Source organism: Cibotium barometz, chromosome 5 (assembly GCF_041138505.1).
Source record: "Cibotium barometz isolate CiBa-2024 chromosome 5, ASM4113850v1, whole genome shotgun sequence".
Taxonomy (NCBI): Eukaryota; Viridiplantae; Streptophyta; class Polypodiopsida; order Cyatheales; family Cibotiaceae; genus Cibotium; species Cibotium barometz.
The window spans coordinates 41,590,088-41,604,239 of record NC_141050.1 but is presented as its reverse complement, the minus strand read 5'-3'; positions in this window follow the sequence as shown (position 1 = coordinate 41,604,239).

The window sequence follows — 14,152 nt, the reverse complement described above, 5'->3', positions numbered from 1 at the left end:
TTTATTCATAAAATCCATTTATGATGAAAATCACACTTTTAATATAAAAAATATATCTTTTATGCATATGTTTATGCATACAAATCATTTATGATGAAAATCACACTTTTAATATAAAAATTATATCTTTTATGCATATGTTTATGCATACAAATTATTTATGATGAAAATCACACTTTTAATATAAAAAAATTCTTTTATGCATCTACTTATGCATAAAAATCAATTATGATGAAAATCGCACTTCTATAAATAAATATTTCTAGTATACATTTTTCTATGTCTAGAATGAAAATAACCCTTTAAGAATACTCATACAATGTGGATTACTCTTTTTAACATAAAATTAGAAATCCTCTTTTTCTTAATTCATCAATTATGCATAACATAAAAATCAATTTCTCCATGATTACAATGAAATTCTTTCAATTAATCTAGGATGATAATTCCTAGAATATGGTAGGAAGTCCTCTTTTCATGCTTTGAATGAAATTATTTTATGTGTAATTTTTACAAAAATTTTACCATAGCTCCGCTGCTGCTATGACTGATAAATCTCAATTATTTTAAAGGATAAAGCTTATCATTAAGGGAATGATTAGAATGATCCCTAATTGGATCATTAATCCATAATGGATTGAATCATCAATATTCATGAAATACATAAACTAAAAGCATAGAAAAAGCCATTAATTTAGCCTCAAGCATAGATTAATCTTGGATTAAGAAAAAGCTTCATTTGGATTGAGAATAGGTCATGAGAATGACCATTCTTTGAGTGAGAGAGAGAAATTACATAAAAACCATTAAAATTAAGCATAAATGGAAATTTATGTAATTCCATTCATCAATTAACTTCAATAGCATTCAAAAACCATTCCAATTAAGCTTCTCAAGCTTGAGAGAGGTTGAGAAGAGAGAAACGTTGAGAATTTATAGAAAAGATCAAAATTCACCATTTACCTTACAAATCGCATGACTCTTTGTTCACGGTAGAGGCCCCCAACCAATCAATTGGTTTGGTGTGCTGATGGAGTCACCAATGGAGATTGAAGAAAGAGGGAAGCTCTAGTTTCTTCAATTTGGAGAGAATTTTAGAGAATAATAAAAATTAGTATTATTTCAGCATAATTTTGGCATAGTATAATTCTCCTATTTTTTTAAACAAAGACTCAGGTTCTATTTATAGGAGAGGGAGGCTCTAACCAAGACCAACTGATTTCTAGAATTTTCTAGATTTTAGTTTGGTTGAATTTGGACTAGATTTGGACCTAGTTTGGTTCCTTTTTGATTCGGTTTTGATTCGGTTCGATCCAAGAGAGAGGAGAGATAAAAATATCACATTATCTTTTAGTTTAAAACTCATTCAAGCATGTGAAGTATGCACCTCCTTGAAGGGACTCCCCTTTCTTATATATGTGTCAAAATGGAATGATTATATCCAAAATATCTCATTCTTTTAGTAATACTCATAGTTTTTTACTAATAACCCTTGTACATAGTCAACTCTTCATCTTATGTGAGCATTTACTCATTTTTGGGTAATTTCTTTTACAAATTGGATTTATCTCCTCCCCACACATGGATTGATCTTATTGGCCCATAGGAACCTTAATTTAAAATTTCAAAAAAATCTTGACCCTCAGGATAATGCCTTTTGAGCAAATTATACTTGATTTCTAATGCACCTTCTGGAAATCTTTTTGAACTTCTGTTTCAAGGGAACTTATATTTATAGGATGAAAAATTTTTCTATCCAAAAATATTCAAAATCTAAATAATCTCTCTCTAGAATATTTTCTCTCTCTAGGCCAAAACAGGTAGAAACAAGATCTTTGATATTTTAAAGGATAAAGCTTATCATTAAGGAAATGATTAGAATGATCCCTAATTGGATCATTAACCCATAATGGATTGAAACATCAATATTCATGAAATACATAAACTAAAAGCATAAAAAAAAGCCATTAATTTGGCCTCAAGCATAGATTAATCTTGGATTAAGGAAAAGCTTTATGAGAAGCTTCATTTGGATTGAGAATAGGTCATGAGAATGACCATTCTTTGAGTGAGAGAGAGAAATTACATAAAAACCATTAAAATTAAGCATAAATGAAAATTTATGTAATTCTTTACTACCATTCATCAATTAACTTCAATAGCATTCAAAAACCATTCCAATTAAGCTTCTCAAGCTTGAGAGAGGTTGAGAAGAGAGAAACATTGAGAATTTATAGAAAAGATCAAAATTCACCATTTACCTTACAAATTTCTTGATTCTTTGTTCACGGTAGAGGCCCCCAACCAATCAATTGGTTTGGTGTGCTGATGGAGTCACCAATGGAGATTGAAGAAAGAGGGAAGCTCCAATTTCTTCAATTTGGAGAGAATTTTAGAGAATAGTAAAAATTAGCATTATTTCAGCATAATTTTGGCATAGTATAATTCTCTTATTTTTTTACAAAGACTCAGGTTCTATTTATAGGAGAGGGAGGCTCTAACCAAGACCAACTGATTTCTAGAATTTTCTAGATTTCAGTTTGGTTGAATTTGGACTAGATTTGGACCTAGTTTGCTTCCTTTTTGATTCGGTTTGATCCAAGAGAGAGGAGAGATAAAAATATCACATTATTTCTGAGTTTAAAACTCATTCAAGCATGTGAAGTATGCACCTCCTTGAAGGGACTCCCCTTCCTTGTTTTATAATTGATTGAAGTAAATTCTAATGCTATGCCTTGATGAAAAGGCCACCCCCTTCTCTTCTTTACAATTTAACCTTTCTTTATCCTAGAATGATTAACAAAAAGATTAATTAAACTTTTCTTATTGTTTACTCTCTTGATTTTTGAAAATTATGTAGATTAGAGTCCTATACATCTAGATTGGGTTTATTTAAATTGAAATTAGAATAATAAAAATGAGAAATGGTCAGCCAAACAAAGGAGGTTATGGTAAAATTTTCTAGAATTTTGTGGAAAAGAAAGTTTAATTTTATGTTATTCCAAAAGAGTAATTCCCACCGTTTGTACATTCTAAAAGAAATATTCTAATTTACTCCATGTACATATTCGCCTATGAATATGCATGGATATCACTGATATTAATTATTAAATTTAATTTCTATGCATAAAAAGATGCATAATGAAAATGTTCTTTATTATAAAAGTGTTATTTTTCTTAAATTTAATTTTATGCATAGAAAGATGCAAAAAAGGATTTATTTTTATTTTAAATTTTTTTTTCTCATTAAAATTGATTTTATGCATCGAAAGATGCATAAAGGATTTATTTTTATTTCAAAAGTGTTATTTTCATTAAAATTGATTTTATGCATAGAAAGATGCATAAAGGATTTATTTTTATTTCAAAAGTGTTATTTTCATTAAATTTAATTTCTATGCATAGAAAGATGGATAATGGAATTTTTTTTATTATAAAAGTGTTATTTTCCTTAAATTTGATTTTATGCATAGAAAGATGCATAAAGGATTTATTTTTATTTCAAAAGTGTTATTCTCATTAAAATTGATTTTATGCATAGAATTATGCATAAAGGATTTATTTTTATTTCAAAAGTGTTATTCTCATTAAAATTGATTTTATGCATAGAAAGATGCATAAAGGATTTATTTTTATTTCAAAAGTGTTATTCTCATTAAAATTGATTTTATGCATAGAAAGATGCATAAAGGATTTATTTTTATTTCAAAAGTGTTATTCTCATTAAAATTTATTTCCATGCATAGAAAGATGCATAATGGAAATCTTTTTAATTATAAAAGTGTTATTTTTCTTAAATTTGATTTTATGCATAGAAAGATGCATAAAGGATTTATTTTTATTTCAAAAGTTTATTCTCATTAAAATTGATTTTATGCATTGAAAGATGCATAAAGGATTTATTTTTATTTCAAAAGTGTTATTCCCTCATTAAAATTGATTTTATGCATAAAGGATTTATTTTTATTTCAAAAGTGTTATTCTCATTAAAATTGATTTTATGCATAGAAAGATGCATAAAAGATTTATTTTTATTTCAAAAGTGTTATTCTCATTAAAATTGATTTTATGCATAGAAAGATGCATAAAGGATTTATTTTTATTTCAAAAGTGTTATTTTCATTAAACTTAATTTCTATGCATAGAAAGATGCATAAAGGATTTATTTTGATTTCAAAAGTTTTATTCTCATTAAAATTGATTTTATGCATAGAAAGGTGCATAAAGGATTTATTTTTATTTCAAAAGTGTTATTCTCATTAAAATTGATTTTATGCATAGAAAGATGCATAAAGGATTTATTTTTATTTCAAAAGTGTTATTCTCATTAAAATTGATTTTTTGCATAGAAAGATGCATAAAGGATTTACTTTTATTTTAAAAGTGTTATTTTCCTTAAATTTGAATTTATGCATAAAAGGATTTTTATAAAAGTGTTATTCCCACTGAGTTGAATTTTATGCATAAATAGATGCGTAAAGAATCTTTATATCAAAATTAGAATTCTCTTAAATTCTATGTTTAAATTCTATGAAATAGATGTGAATGAATGGATGGATGGATGTGATGTGAATAGAGGTGATGAGATGTGAGGAGGTGAATGGATGTGATGTGAATCAGATAAATGAGAATGAATGGATGAGATGTGATGTCATGTGAATCAGGATGTAAATGAATGATATGGGATGTGAGTGGATGTATGTGAAAGAATGGATGTGGATGTATGTGAAAGAATGGATGTGGATGTGTATGCGAAAGAATGTGATGTGGATGTGTATGCGAAAGAATGTGATGTGGATGTGTATGCGAAAGAATGTGATGTGATGAAAAGAGATGTGATGTGACATGAATATATATGGATGTTAAGTGATAGATATGAATGTATGCATAGATGTGGGTAGTCATACCGATGAACGATTGGATGGATGTGTATGAATGAGATATGATGTGGATAGAAGTGATGTGATATAATGTGGATAGAATGTATGTGATGGGATGGTAATGAGAATGTATGTGGTGGATATGAATGAACGAATGTGATGGATATGAATGAATGTGATGTGATGGATGTAAATGGATGTGATGTAAATGAAATGGAGAGTCAATGGAGGACGTCTCGCGTAGCAAGGTTGACCAAGGTCTTGACTAGATTTAAATGGTGAGCTTCCGGTACGGTGGATGAGGGACCAAGGAAGCGGCCTATGAGTGAAGCGCTATAGGTGACCTACGAAGGATCCTAGAGGGTGCTGACCATATGGTGCTTGGGCTCTAGGTCACCGAAGATACCCACACATGCACCGTGGAAGATATTGGAACAAGGAGTAAGAGTTGTTTTCTGAATTCGGGCATGGATTTGGTTGATTGACATTGTTGGTCCTCAACGGTTGAGTCCATGGTTCTTTTATATGGATCCGTTGGTTGATCTTGCTAATCTTCAATGGAGATTCCATTTTGATATGTGATCTTCAATGGAGATTCCATTTTGATATGTGAATATATTGCAGAGTACTATGATCTAGGAACCATCCAAAAGGCCCCTGAGTGGACAGGTGGTGAGCGTTCTGGTTGCCACAATAATGCCATAGGTACACCGATGAAGGAATGATTGGAAATAAGGATTCAATCGGAGATTTTGAGGATTATGATCAGTGACACTATGGTTTCATTAAATGATTGTTTTAAAGACAACTGATTCTGTGAAAAAGGCAATTTCATATTGGGTGTGTAAGTGGTGTGACTAGTTTTATGCATGAATATCTGGCTAGGGAGCTTGGGAACTCTTTTCCCTGGTACCCGGGACAAAACCTAACCAAATTCATTGAATGATTGTTTTAAAGACAGCTGAATCTATAAAAAAGGAACTTTCATATTGGGTGTGTAAGTGGTGTGACTAGTTTTAAGTTTGCATGAATGCCCGACTAGGAGGCCTGGGAACTCTTTTCCCTGGTACCCGGGACAAAACCTAACCAAATTCCTAATTGGATCCCATCACTAAAATGGTTGGGCGGTTGGCTAACCCACGGGACTAGATGGGGTTGGGCTGGACTGATGGATCCCTAAAATGAGACTCAATTTTGTTATGGTACGATAGATGAAGTAAATCCCAGATAAAAATTGTTGTGTGGAAAAGAATCAACAGCTGTGCCTCTCAATGAGGAAAAAAGTGTTGGTCTCTATGATCCAAGTGCAATCTTTTCCTTGATCTGACTATGGGACTTACGGGTTTGGTCAGATCAGTTCAATTAGTTAAGGCTTTTGACTACGTTAGAGTAAAAATAACCTGGAGGAATCGTCCGTGCTTTCCAGGCGAGGGAAGTTTTTTTGGGTTCGGTTTTGGAAGAACCGAGGGATTAGTCTCTTGTCCAGATATCCATGGGTGAGACCCCGAGTGAGGGACCCTGCCCCGCACAGAAAGTGCTACTTCCACTGCTAGTACCCCTAAATTAGAGGGGACAGGGATCTTTCAGCTTCTTTGGTCCCTCATCAATCATATCGGAAGCTCACCATTTAAATCAAATCGAGGTTGGTCAAGACCTCAGCCAACCTTGCTACGCGAGACGTCCTTCATTGACTCTCCGTCAGCTGTTTGCAACTTTATCAGATTAGGTCTCCATGACCTCATTCACTCACAAGATGGTCAAAATGCTTCCCCAACATTCTTGACATAAAATAGTCATTTGAAAACATGTCATAAATATAGTTTCTATAACAAACTCTCGTCTTTCCATATTGTTCCACATCAATTCTATTTTATTTCATATGTATTCCCATTCTCATCACATCATTTTCCATCTCATCACATCTTTTCTCATTTATCCACATCAGATCTCATCCACTCGCATCTACCCATATTCACATCTCATCACATCATATTCGTTCACATCACACATCACATCTATCTCCATTTACATCACAGCACATTCATTCATATCCATCACATTCATTCGTTCATATCCACCATTCTCATAACCATCCCATCACATACATTCTATCCACATTATATCACATCACTTCTATCCACATCATATCTCATTTATACACATCTCATCTCATTCATCCACATACATCCAATCGTTCACATGTACGACCTCACATCTATCCATATATTCATATCTATCACTTCACATCCACATATATTCATGTCACATCACATTTCTTTACATCACATCACATTCTTTCACATACACATCTATATCCATTCTTTCACATACATCCACATCCATTCTTTCACATACTCATTCACATCCATTCTTCACATACACATTCACATCCATTCTTTCACATACTCATTCACATCCATTCTTCACATACACATTCACATCCATTTTCATCACATACATTCACATCCATTCTTTCACATACTCATTCACATCCATTCTTCACATACACATTCACATCCATTCTTTCACATCATACATCCACTCACATCCCATATCATTCATTTATATCTTGATTCACATGACATCACATCACATCCATTCATTCATTCACATCTATCTGATTCACATCATTCATTTATATCTTGATTCACATGACATCTCATCTCATCCATTCATTCACATCTATCTGATTCACATCACAGCTCATCCATTCATTCACATCTATCTGATTCACATCATAGCTCATCACATCTATCTGATTCACATCACAGCTCATCACATCTATTCACCTCACATCTCATCACCTCTATTCACATCACATCCATCCATCCATCCATCCATTCATTCACATCCATCTGATTCACATCACATCTCATTACATCTATTCACCTCACATCTCATCACCTCTATTCACATCACATCCATCCATCCATACATTCACATCTATTACATTCACATCTATCTCATTCACATCACATCTCATCACATCTATTCACCTCACATCTCATCACCTCTTTTCACCTCACATCTCATCACCTCTATTCACATCACATCCATCCATCCATTCATTCACATCTATCTGATTCACATCACATCTATTCACCTCACATCTCATCACCTCTATTCACATCATATTCATCCATCCATTCATTTACATCTATCTGATTCACATATCTCATCACATCTATTCATAGAATTTAAACATAGAATTTAAGAGAATTCTAATTTTGATATAAAAATTCTTTATGCATCTATTTATGCATAAGAATCAATTTTAATGGGAATAACACTTTTGAAATAAAAATAATTCCTTTATGCATCTTTCTATGCATAAAAATCAATTTTCATGAGAATAACACTTTTGAAATAAAAATAATTCCTTTATGCATCTTTCTATGCATAAAAATCAATTTTCATGAGAATAACACTTTTGAAATAAAAATAATTCCTTTATGCATCTTTCTATGCATAAAATCAATTTTAAACTCATTAATATTAGTGATATCCATGCATATTCATAGGTGAATATGTACATGGAGTAATCAGAATATTTCTTTTAGATGCAAAAATGGTGGGAATTACTCTTTTGGAATAACATAAAAATAATATTTCTTTTCCACAAAATTTTGGAAAATTTTGCCATAACCTCCTTTGTATAGTTGACCATTTCTCATTTTTATCATTCTTTAATTGACTTAAATTAACCCAAATTAGATTCATAGAACTCTAATCTACACAATTTTCTAAATTCAAGAGAGTAAACAATAAGAAGAGTTCAATTAATCCTTTAGTTAATCTTTCTAGGATTAAGAAAGGCTGGAATGTAAAGAAGAGAAGGGGGTGGCCTTTTCATCAAGGCATAGCATTTGAATTTAATTCAATTTACTGCAAAACATAGAAATCAAGAAAACCATAGATTTAAAATTAAACAAGTTAAAAAATTAACTTACATAGAGCTTGTAAGCTCTCCTAAAACCATAGATTTAAAATTAAACAAGTTAAAAAATTAACTTACATAGAGCTTGTAAGCTCTCCTTTGGCTTGAGGGATTGAGGGTTCTACTCTTGTTTGAAACAAGAGTGGCCACCAATTCACTTTGGAGAGGATTAGGCAAAAAACAATTGAATTAATAAAAAATTCAATGTAAATGGCTCAGGACAGGAGCAGAGTAACAGTGCATAAACACCATTAAGATTTTACAAAGGGGGGAGGCTTTTATCTATAGGAAAAAGTGAGCCTCTAACCAAGCAAACTGATTCTAGAATTTTCTAGATCAGTTTGGTCAATTTTTGACCATTTTTGGGATAGTTTAGCTTACTTTTTGGATCTAGTTGAAATAGGAGAGAGGAGAGATGAAAATATCTCATTGTTTTTGAGTTTTAAACTCCTCCACACATGTGAAATAGGCACCTCCTTCATGAGGGGAGATCCCCACACTGAGGTGTCAAAAATGCATCATTTCCTCTAAATATCTCTAACTAATAAACCTTGTACTCCGTCAACTCTTCATCTTATGTGAGCATTTACTCATTTTTGGGGGTTTTTCTTTTATTCTTCAATTTATCTCCTCCCTAAATTTGGATTAATCTTATTGGTCCATAGGAACCTTAATTGGACCATAATCCAAAAATTTCTGAAAATCTGGACCCTTAGGCTAAGGTCCTTTTTACCTATTTTCAATTAATTCCAATTGCATATTGGAAAGTTCTTTTTGAATTTTTGTTTCAAGGGAAACCATTTTAGACACTAAGAGGATTTTTATATCCAAAAATATCTCAATTTTGAATTACCTCCCTCTAGACATTTTCTCTCTCCAGGCCAAAGGTCACATGGTTAGATCAAAGAAGAGACTTGCACTTGGTCCATAGAATCACCGCTTTTTTTCTCCTTTAACGAGGCACCGCCGCTGATTCCCTCCCACAGAAAAAGGGTCTTCTTGGACTTAATCTAACTAACGTAACTAATTGTATCTTAATTGTTTCGCAGGAATCCCCCGATCCAGCCTAACCCCACAACCGGCCCATGGGTTAGCCAACCACCTGACCACTGTATTGGTGGGATTCCTTTATAAAGATTTTGTTATGTTTTGCTCGGGTACCGAGGAAAAGAATTCACAGGCCCCCTAGCTGGCTTTCAAGCAAAATTTAAAGTAGGCATACCACTTATGCATCCGATATGAAATTTCCATTTATAACAGATTCGACTGTCTTTAAAACAATCCTTCAATGAAAATCATAATATTACTGATTATCATCCTCCAAAATTTTGAGTCCATTATATTACAAAATGTGTCCTCTGAACTCTCTGTTGAAGACCAGCTGGCCAACCAACCAGATCCAATATCAAAATTTGATTCACAAAAGTCATTCTTCTTAGTCCATCCGAATCTTCCTCGATGTGCGCATGGGTGTCCTAGCAATCGAGCTCGTGCATCACCTGGTCAAAACCCTCTAGGATCCTACTTAGGTGTCCTAGCACTTCACTCAAGGATCGCTTTGTCGGTCCTCGCCCCCATCGTACTGGAAGCGCACCATTTTAACCGTACTGAGGCTGGTCAAGACCTCAGCAGGCTTTGCCGCGAGCGACGTCCCTCGACGACTTCCCACTAGCTATGCAATGAACCTCCTCTTAGTAAAACACATGCCAAATGCTTCCTCCAGCATTCTGTCATTCATAAGACAGTCCTTTAAATGAAAAATAGAGGTTTTATGCAAGTAAAATTCTCAGTTTGAGATTGGTTCCACAAAACCCCTTTTTCCTTAATTCCCAATTTCATAAAATGAGAATCCTTGATCTCTCATCAGGGTAATCTACCCATCATTTGACTGATTGTCCAACTAGATTCTTGGTGATTTCGGTCAAAGGAAAACTAGTTTAATTTAATGGTAGTCTATTCTTTGTATTTAGGAACTGGAATTGGTCACGAAGTTTTTGCTTGATTCAGATCGAGAGTTGGACAAGTAGGTTTACTGTCCGTCCCTCTTGTAGTCTAACCAAAATCATTCAGTTTATTTCTAACAAGGATTTTCTCAGATAAATAACTATTGAACTTCTAATCGTTAAGGAAATTCCAACTTTGTGAATTTCATTCTTTCTTTTGCATAGTAGATTAAGAAATGGTTTTATTAGAGATTGGGTTTTAATGAAAATACTCTTCTTTCATTTAATCTATTTTTGGGTAAATACCAATTCGGTGATTTAACCACAGAAAATATCTAAAGATATTCTTTCTACCATTTAATTTCTCAACCTTAATTTCCTAGGTGAAATTATGGGTGAAAATTCCTCTTTTGTCATTAAAAATTAATTCAAATATTTCTCTACTTAAATATCTTAAAATTCTTCTTTTAATTAAATACAATTATCGATTTTTTTAAATAAGCTTAAAATTTCTCTTTTTCTCATTTAATGATTAGGTTCCAATTGTCATGGGAATTCCTCTTTTATCATAAAATAAATTTATCTAAAATTTCTCTTCAAATTAAATAAAAATATGTATTATCCCAAATATATCAAGAATTCCTCTTTTTCCATTTAAATGATTGAATTCCAAATATGATGGGAATTCCTCTTTTATCATTTAAGTTTTTCTCATGCATAAAAATAAATTTAACTAAAATTTCTCTTAAATTCAAATAAAAATATCCATTAATTCCATTATACTAAGAATTTCACTTTTCTCATTTAAATGATTGAATTCCAAATATGATGGGAATTCCTCTTTTATCATTTAAGTTTTTCTCATGCATAAAAATAATTTATCTAAAATTTCTCTTTAATTTTAAATAAAAATATTAATTATTTTAATATACCTATTTTTCTCTTTATCCATTGAAATAGATGGATCCCATTGTCATGGGAATTACTCTTTTAGCATAAAAATGAAATTACTAAAAATTTCTCTTTTTGTCTAATTAACTATTTATGCATAAATATTAAAAATTAATTTTCCATGGATATGATGAGAATTATTCTTTTAGCATAGGATGACTAATCCTTGAATATGGTAGGAAGTCCTCTTTTCACATTATGCATAAAAATGACATGTATTAATTTCTAAAAATTTTACCATAGCTCCGCTCTGCTATCACTCATAATTTTTAATAATTTTAAAAAGAATAAAACTTAGTAATACAATTATGATAGATTAACTATCAATAGATCTAAATCCAATTTATGGATCTAAATCATAAGTTTATCATAATTTATGTAACATAAAAGCATTAAAAAGCCATTTCTTTAGCCTCTAGCTTAACTAGAATAGAGTTTGATTTTAGAATTAAGAATTGCTCCATGAGAAGCACTATTTGAATAGAGAATTGGTCATAGGTATGACCATTCTTTGGGGGAGAGAGAGATATACTTAAAAAACATCTTAATTAAGCATAAATATAAACTTTTTTGTGATTAATCATTAAAATTCTTTGGAAAGCTTAATTTGCATTGAAAAACCATTCATTTGAATACTTCTCAAGCTTGAGAGAGGTTGAGAAGTGAAAACATTTAGAATACTAGAGAAAAAAACCATAAAATCACATCTTACCTCTTGATTTGCTTGCTTCTCTATTCTTAGAAGAAGCCCCCAACCAATCAATTGGTTAGTATGTTGAGAGGAAAGCTCCAAGGAAGGTTGAAGAGAGAGAGAAACTCCAATCTCTCCAAATTGTAGAGAATTTTTAGGGGACAATAGAAAATATGCTTATTTTAATGTAATACTGACATGGTCTAGTTCACAGATGAGAGTAAAAAAGAATGAGGATCTATTTATAGGTGAGGGAGGCCACTAACTAAGTCTAACTAAGTTCTAGAATTTTCTAGCTTCGGTTTGGCTGAATTTGGACAAGATTTGGACCAATTTAGCTCTCATTTTGATCCAGTTTGATCCAGGAGAGAGGAGAGATAAAAATATCTTACTATTCTTGAATTAAAAACTCATTCACATGTGTGAAATAGGAACCTCCTTAAAGTCTCCCCCTCTCCTTACCAAGCTGTCAAAAATGTATCATTATACCAAAATATCTCATTTTTTTTAGTAATATCTCATAGTTTTTAACTAATAAAACTTGTACTCAGTCAACTCTTCATCTCATGTGAGCACTTACTAATTTTTGGATATTTTCTTTTATTCATTGGATTTATCTCATCCCAACACTTGGATTAATTTTATTGGCCCATAGGAACCTTAATTGGACCATAATCCAAAAATTTCAGAAAATCTTGACCCTTAGGCTAAGGTCTTTTAAACCATTTTTAATTGATTCCTAATGTACCTTGGAAAATGTATTTTGAATTTTTATTTTAGGAAAATATATTTTTGATATTAGGAGAATTTGTTTATCCAAAAATATCTCAATATTGAATTACCACTCTCTAGAATTTTTCCTCTCTAGACAAAATAAGAAAAAATAATATTTTCTTGTATTCAGAAATAGGGAATGATTACAGGGGATTGAAGTAAAGCTTATTCATTATTCACGCTCAGGATCTTACAATTATCTAGTAATAGCAACAGAGCTATGGTAAAATTTTTGAAAAATTGATACATAAATCATTTTTATGCATAATGTGAAAAGAGGACTTCCTACCATATTCTAGGATTAGTCATCCTATGCTAAAAGAATAATTCTCATCACATCCATGAAAACTAAATTTTAGTGTTTATGCATAAATAATTTAATTAGAGAAAAAGAGAAATTTTTAGTAATTTCATTTTTATGCAAAAAGAGGAATTCCCATGATAATGGAGATCCATGTATTTCAATTGAAAAAGAGAAAATATGGTATATTAAAATAATGAATATTTTTATTTAAAATTAAAGAGAAATTTTAGATAAATTATTTTTATGCATGAGTAAATTTCAATGATAAAAGAGGAATTCCCATGACATTTGGAATTCAATCATTTAAATGAGAAAAGTGGAATTCTTAGTATAATTGAATTAATGGATATTTTTATTTAAAATTAAAAAGAAATTCTAGATAAATTATTTTATGCATGAATAAATTTAAATGATGAAACAGGAATTCCCATCATATTTGGAATTCAATCATTTAATCGGTAAAAGTGAAATTCTTGTCATATTTAAATTAATGAATATTTTTGTTAAATTTTAAGAGAAATTTTAGTTAAATTTATTTTTATGCATGAGAAAACTTAAATGATAAAAGAGGAATTCCCATCATATTTGGAAATCAATCATTTAAATGGTAAAAGTAGAATTCTTGGTATATTTGGAATAATGCATATTTTTATTTAATTGAAAGAGAAATTC